This window comes from Nesoenas mayeri, assembly GCF_963082525.1.
Source record: "Nesoenas mayeri genome assembly, chromosome: 13".
NCBI lineage: Eukaryota > Metazoa > Chordata > Aves > Columbiformes > Columbidae > Nesoenas > Nesoenas mayeri.
Window position 1 is genome coordinate 18,345,785 of NC_137550.1, and position 7,897 is coordinate 18,353,681.

The following is a 7,897-nucleotide window of genomic DNA, read 5'->3' on the forward strand; positions in this document are numbered from 1 at the left end:
ACCATGGTCGGTCGAAGCAAACGCCTCCTTGGAAGGCGTGGGTTTATCACCAGAGCAAATGGGGTAAGGCAAAGCCAAGCTGAGCAGCCTGGCAGATGCTCCACTCCCTGCACCCCTGGGGAAAACGTGTCACCAACTCAGTGTCACTGGGATCAGCCTTTCCCGGCCAGGTCATCCCTGCTCGGGTGGACACGCTGCCAAACACAGAGCCCAAACTCCTGGTGCCAGAGCGGGGACAGAAGGGACGAGCTGCCAGGGAAAACCTCTGCTGGGAGCTGTTGGGGAGGATACGTGTGTCTGTGGGTGCACAGAGGTAGTTCTGTGTTTGCCTGTAAAGGGGAAAGCAGAAGAAACTGAGCAGTAATGGGAAATGAAAGTGTCGTGCAAGCTTGCAACCACGGCCCGTTGGGAACGGAGCTGATGGGAGGTCACCAGGCATGTGAGAGTGTGTGCAATGTGGCACTGAAGGTCAGAATGTCCCCAGGGGATCCCCAGCGACCCATGAGGGGGATTAACAGGCAAGCTGTCCGCACCCCGTGACAGGGAGCAGCCCTGTGCTGGGGGTTCCTCATCACCATGGGGCAGGAACGCCACTGTCCCTGAGCAGTAGGTGCAAAGGCACCGGCACAGCGAGCCCAGCACCCCTGGACACCCACACCAGTAAACTCACCTGCGGGCTGCCGCACTCATACACCCCGACTCCTTCCCCAGCAGCAGAGGTTATTGCAGCTCTGGAAATAATGTCCTGCAGGTCAGGTTTACCAGCAGGAGCTTACTCATCCCCCGCCAGCCAGGGCTCAGCCCTAGTAATTAACGATGAACCAGGAGCACTCAGAGCTTCCTCCTTTCTCCTCCAGAGTCCCAGCGAGGACCGAGCTCCTGCCAGCACCCAGGTATACATAAAGCTGGGGAGTTATGCACTGAGCCACCCTGCACCCCGCAACATCCCCTGTGTTTGCTCAGGTTGTTGTCAGCGCAGGGTGCATGTGGGAGCAGCTTTGCCAAGAGCCACGCGTGGTGCTGGTGCCTGGGGCGCTGAGCCCTTTGGTGGCTCACAGCCCGCTCCCCAGAGCAGCCAGAATTAAACACTCGTGTCTGGCCCCCCCAGTCGCATTCTGCAGATTCTCGCAGGCCTGCGGGGCTGTGCCGGGAGCTGCAGGAGCACGTGCTCCCGTGGGGGACGCGGCTCCGGTGTCGTGCAGCAGCGCCCGCACTTGTGCCTGAGCGGGGCAGCTGATGGAGGAGAGGAATGCTTTATTTTAGGAAGCAGCTGGCTCACACAGAAGACATTGTTCATCATCTTTCTTCCCCCTGGTGCTTTATTACAAAGGATTATGGCATGAAAAGCCATTTTGTTCCCCTGCTCCCAGTGCATAGCCCACACGCTGTGATTTATTACTCTCCATAGGCAGCAGCTGGGGTTTGGCACCCCGGGGAGCTGGGGAGAGACAAGGTAAGGGCTCAAACCCACAGCAGTGATGGCAGCAGGGACGTATTCAGGCACCAAGACACAGCATGGCTGGCCGGGGCTTGCCAGAGGTGCCCAGAACTGCTATTGACTGCATGTGTGCCTGCATGATGTGAAGAAACCTTGAGGGCTGGAAAAACAAAATCAAAGCCTTTCTTTGGTGTGTGTCACCCATGATGTCACTTCGCTTCATCTGGACAAGGCAGAGGTCAATGTCCTCTCCCCAGGTACACTGCTGTCCCCAGTCCCAGGTGCTGGCAGAACTGTGGTGTCACAGCTCCAAACCTGCCTGGATGAGTCTGTGGGGATCCATCCAGGTGCCTGCGGGGAACAGGAGCCAGGCTGGGTGCAGAGAGCGTGGTGCAGGGTACGAGCCGGGCACGAGGGGCGCAGTACAGGACACGGGCTGGGGGACAGCACAGGAATACGTCCTTTTGCCGCTTCCCCCAAAATCACCTGTGGGCAGGGTGGAGGCACCTCCGAAGCAGCAGCAGGAGCGGCTTCCCTGCAGCCGTCTGCCCAGGCGCTTTCCTTGCCAAGAGGCAGCCGGAATGCCATGAGCCCTTCTGTCCCGCTCCTCTGTCCCTGCTGCCCTTGCTGCGAGTCCCTGAGCAGAGCCTGCTGCAGCGGGGGCGACGATCCCCCCCGGGAAGGCCACGAGCTGGCGCCTGCCAGCCGCCTACGTGGCTTTCCAGGAACCAGCACAGGAGTGATGGGCGGCAGATAAGTGTGTTGCAATAGATGCCTCCTGCTGTCTCAAAAAACCCCTACCCACATCAGGGTAAAATGACGGCTGGTTGCTTCCTCCTATGGTGCTACCTGCTCTGCCAGCCTGTCACCCAACACGTTGCTGATAACCGGGCAAGGGGCTCCAGGGACAAGCTGGGGATGGGTGAGGATGAAGGCTGTGGCGGCGGCACGCAGCTCAGCCGCTGCCAGCCCTGGGGCTGCAGGGGAGCTGGGACAAGCCCCCGCTTGCAGTGTTCTGTCTGAGAGACACAGCTCAGCAGCCCGAGCACGTTCCTCTCCGCGCCGCCTCTCCCACGGCACTCCCAGCTCAGCAGGGAGGGACCTCACGGGGCTGCAAGGCAATTTGCCTCCTATCAGGTTTTCCTCTTGTCCCTGACAGACCTTCTCAGGAGAGGGTTCAGGACACCTCCCCGCTGCACGGCCACACAAGCTGTGCCAGGTTGTGCAGCCAGGCTGTATCACTGCACCAAGGTGGCGGTGGCTGTGATGCTCCTTGCAACCCATCAGGCCACAGTTACTCTCCTCAAAGGTCTCCTTTCACTTATAAAATACATTTTTCCCCAAGATACTGTATTTAGTCTGGCTGAGATGGAGTTAATTACCCCCTAGTAGTCCTAATAGCATTGTGCCCTGTTTTAGTGGCTGAATAGTGTTGATAACACACCAGGGTTTTGGCTTCTGTTGAGCAGTATCTCACAGCATCAAGGCTCTCCAACATTCCCCCCTCATTGGTAGGCTGGGAGTGGGCAAGATCTTGGGAGGGGACAGAGCCAGGACAGCTGACGCAAGCTGACCAAAGGGATATTCCATACCATACAACATCTGCTCAGCAAAAACAGCTAAGAGAAAGGAGGAGGGGAGGGGGCACTCGTTATGATGACTTTTATCTTCCTGAGCAACTGCTATGCCTACTGAAGCCCTGCTTCCTGGGAAGTGGCTGGACATCACCTGCTGGTGGGAAACAGAATAAATAGTTCATTTTCCTTTGCTTCTGCGCACGGCTTTTGCTTTTGCTTTGTTAAACTGCCTTTATCTTGGTCCATGAGTTCTCTTCCATCTTATTTTCTCCCACCCCATCCTGCTGAGGCAGTGACTGAGTAGCTTGGTGGGCACCCGGTGTCTGGCCAAGGTCAGCCCGCAGCAGATGCCAAACAGGTTGTCGCGGCGCTCAGCAAGGCAGCCAAGCAACACAGCCGCCAGTGGCCAAACCTGCCCCAGCGCATCCCTGCTCAGACAGGCAGGTGACACCCCAACAGCTCTCAGCGGCTCAGCCCGGGGGAACATGGGGGCCCTTGACCACTGACACTCTCAGCTGGGGCCACTGGCCCTGTGGTGTCCTTGGCCACACTTCAGGGACATGCTGAGCCCTGCAAACAGCATCCCCAGGGGCTTTGGAGCTGGCCAGCCCTACTTGGGGTGGTCCAGGGCATCAGGGCACAGCAGGGTGCTGCTGCAGAGCACTGTGCCCCTCTTGCCTTAGCAGGATGTGTCTTGGCGGCTCTGTCTCACTCAGGAGGTCTCTCACCCCTCCTGTCCTCAGTATTCTTACATGCTAAATTAGATCTCTAATAAATAAGTAATGACAAATAATAGGATTAGGCAGCTGCCAGGCAAAGGGAGCTGTGCTTGGAGGCTCTGGCGGTGCGTGGCCCTGGCGGGGCTGGTGTGGGGACCCAGGCCGGTTCAGGGTGAACCCCCGCTGCGGTGTGGGCTGGGTCTGCCGCCTGTACCAGTAGAACCCTGTGCTTCTGCCCCTGGTGCGGGCACACACATTGATGCCTCAAACACCTGCCCAAGGAGCATCCTCATATTCCCCAGGCTCCCCTGCCACCCCTTCCTCACCCCCCTATGCTTCTCTGTTCTCCACCTCTTCCAACAAATCACTGAGGCTGATATTACTGTAATCTCCATTTTAATTAAAATCCTTGTCCCCTCTCATGTTTTCTGGCAGGGAGGAGAGAATTGATACACTTTTGTGTCACCCCCTCAGCACTGGGACTGGTGTTGGGTTCAGACAGACAAAAAGACCCGGTGTCCATGTGGGGGGTCCCTGCTCTTTCCCCCACAGGGAAGGTGCCCAGGGCATCTTGCAGCCCTCAGCGAGAGGTGTTCCCAAGTTCTGGAGCTGTTTTGGAGCTGTTTCTGGGAGGGCACCAGGCACTGGTGAGAAGAAGAGCTGACAATGCCTGGGTGGGGGGCAATGTGGCTCCTGATCCCCAAAAGCCTCTGCAGCCACACAGGCTTGTGCTCTCCCTTCCCTCTCTCCTCTACATCTGCCCTAGGCTGGGGTGACCTCACCACTATTTTTCCTTTCAACCATCTGAAATATTTTTATTTGCTGTTTTTCCACAGAAACCTCCTATAAGACATTCTCCCTCCTGGTCCCACGGTGATGGTGGGGGGGAGTCACACTCCTTCAGGCAGCTGCCAGCCATTTGCCACCCTCAGTACTAAATGGGGGATCGGGGAGAAGCTATTTGTGGTATTTGTTAATGTATCTCTGCATGTCCTGCTTGCAGGGCAGCTGGGCTCCCGCAGACAGGGTGAGGGACAGGCGTGGGGGGACATGTGGGGCTGGGGACAGCCACCGCTGCTGGCTGCGGTGACACTGTGTAGGGGACCGCGTTCTGTGGGAAGTAAATGGCCTTTTGTGGTGATGGTGCCGTGGCCTCCGCTGTGAGTGGCACCCCCGGGATGGGGGTCCCGCTGTGCCTGCCCTCCCGGCAGTGGGGTGGCAGCGGGGAGGTGGCGTGGGGACAGCAGGGAATGCAGTGACAAAAGTGAGGTACTAGGGATCTAGGTATTGAGGTACTAGAGAGAGTGTAGAGGAGCGTGATGGAGCTGGTGGGGGGTCTGGAGCACAAGTGTGATGGAGCAGCTGAGGGAGCTGGGGCTGTTCAGCCTGGAGAACAGGAGACTGAGGGGAGACCTTATGCTGTCTACAGCTGCCTGAAAGGAGTTTGGAGCATGGAGGGTGTTGGGCTCTTCTCCCAAGTAGCAAGTGACAGGACAAGAGGAAATGGCCTCAAGTTGCGCCAGGGGAGGTTTAGATTGGATAGTGGGAAAAAATTCTTCATGGAAAGGGCTGTCAGGCATTGGAACAGGCTGCCCAGAGCAGCGCTGGAGTCACCATCCCGGGAGGGGCTTAAAGGCGTTTAGAGAGGTTCTCAGGGACATGGGTTAGTGCTGGAGTTGGTCAGGTTATGGTTGGACTCGATCCTGAGGGTCTCTTCCAACCGAAACTCTGACTGTAGAAGTGGGACAGGAGGGGACTGTGAGGGCACGGCGGCGCCAGGCGGGGCGGCAAGCGGCGGGCAGGGGGCGGCAGTGAGGGGCGACAAGCGGCGGGCTGGAAGCGGCAGTGAGGGGCGACAAGGGGCGGGCAGGGGGCGGCAGTGAGGGGCGACAAGCGGCGGGGGGGGGCCGCAGTGAGGGGCGACAAGCGGCGGGCGGGGGGCGGCAGTGAGGGGCGACAAGCGGCGGGCTGGAGGCGGCAGTGAGGGGCGACAAGCGGCGGGGGGGGGCGGCAGTGAGGGGCGACAAGGGGCGGGCAGGGGGCGGCAGTGAGGGGCGGCAAGCGGCGGGCTGGAAGCGGCAGTGAGGGGTGGCAAGCGGCGGGCAGGGGGCGGCAGAGCCGGCACACCGGCGGCAGCTGCGGCAGCGCCCGCCCGCTCCCGCAGGGGGCGATGGGGCGGGGCGGGGCGGGGCGGGGCCTCGCGCGGCCGCCGCCGCCAGGGCGCGTGCGCTGCGCCGGCGCGGGCCGAGGCGGCACCTGCGGGCAGGTGGGCGGCGGCGCGGAGGGAGGTAAGGGCGGGCGGGCGGTAAGGGCGGGAGGACCCGGCGCCGCGTCCCCCGACCCACGCACACACCCCCCCCCGCTTGGGGCTGCCGCGCTGCCCTTTGTCCCCGGTACCCGCTGCGGGAGGCCCCGCGCATCCCTCCGGCCTTGGGTGTCGGGGAGAGCCGGGCCCAGCGTGCGGCTCCCACCGCGCCTGCGGGACGGGCTTCGGTCCAGCTGCCAGGCCGGGGCGCCCTCCGAGAGAGCTCGCAAGGGCTGGTCGGTGGAGGCAGGTCGCGAACAGCGTCGGTGATGTGGCTGTCATGGCTGTGTCATGTTTTGCCAGTCGCCTGCTGGCCTGCCGGGCTCCGGAGCAGCCTGGCACAAACCGTTAGTCGTTTTTAAACTGTCCGCAAGTCGCTTGCTGACAAACCATTTCCAAATGGAAACGCTCGTCAGGGCTGATGGTGCGTGTTGGGGGGCAGGGACCGCCTGAAACCCCCCTCAGCAAGGCTTTGGGAGAGGAGGAGCTCACCTGCTTGGAGGAGAGTTTCCCAGAGCCATCAGCCCAATTCCTGTTTGTCTCTTGTGGCGTTTGGATATTGCTCTTTGGTTTAGAACCACTGGGTTGGGCGGATGCTTCTCAGATGTGGTGGAGTCACCATCCCTGGAGGGGTTTAAAAAGCATTTAGATGAGGTTCTTAGGGACATGGTTTAATGCTAGAGTTAGGTTATGGCTGGATGTGATGATCCTGCAGGTCTCTTCCAGCTGTCTCACGGCACATCAAGTTGGCTCAGCCCTGCTTGATTGGGGTGTATCTGTGCAGGGGAAGTGAAATTGGTGAGCCTTTAGTTAGCTTCTGTACTTTCCACAGAAACTAACGTGAAGCGGAAGTTTCTGATTTTGGCTTTGTGGTGAGCACTGTCGAAAGAGCTGAGAAAAACAGCAGGAACTAAGTCAAACAGGATCCCCCACAGGTAGCGCAGCAGGTGTTTTTTTGGCCTGGAAGGAGTAGGAGTGCTGAATGCTCCTGGTTGGGGTTGGATGGAGGTTGGTCGGGTGGTGTCATCACTCCGTGCCCACACCCTTCCCAGGAATGGTGGTTGCAGGTGTAAACAAGCCAGATCCTGTCTCTTTTCATACCAGGCTCTCGCCAGCTGGCTCACTCTTCTGGTTGGCAGATTCAGGCACGTGTTCAATCCTCAGATCAGATCCCAGAGTGTGTGGGTAGGCAAGCCAAGCAGATCAAAGCTATCGACATCCCCTGGATTGAGGAGAGTCATGGGTTACACAGCCTGTGTGCTCATGCCAGAGCTCCTTCGATTTATTCTTTTCTTATTTTGGGTTTAGCATCCATAATGTACTGGCTCTGCCCTGCTCAGAAATGGGCTGTGTTCCATTTTACTTAGGGCAAGGGAAATTCTCTCCTCAGCACCTTGTCCTTTCCTGTTTTGTTCCAAATGTCAGTACTGCACTTTCAGCTTCCTAGAGGTCTGCTGTTACTCTTCCAGCCTGGGTCAGCATGATAAATTGAAAAGCAGTGCACTGAGTGCAGCTCTGGCAACCTTGCTGATTGATGTTTGTTTTTTAGTGACTGTTATGCTGGAGGAAGGTGTTCCCTGGACAGTCCTGGAGACAGAAGCACTAATTTCTAGAGCAGGTACGGTACAGACAGCAGCCAAACCTCTTACTCCATGTCAGGCCTTTAGATTTGCTTAGGGAATGTCTCTCTCTAATAAGACAGATTATCTCCTACATACCAAATTTGTTCACAAATAGGAATGGAAATACCAGATTCTGTTCTTTTGTGTGCAATTTTCTGCAGAATCCTTGAGTCAATTAGCTGTTTTGTACTATTTCTGAACCCTGCAGATTGCCTTAGTACTGCACCTGTCCTGCT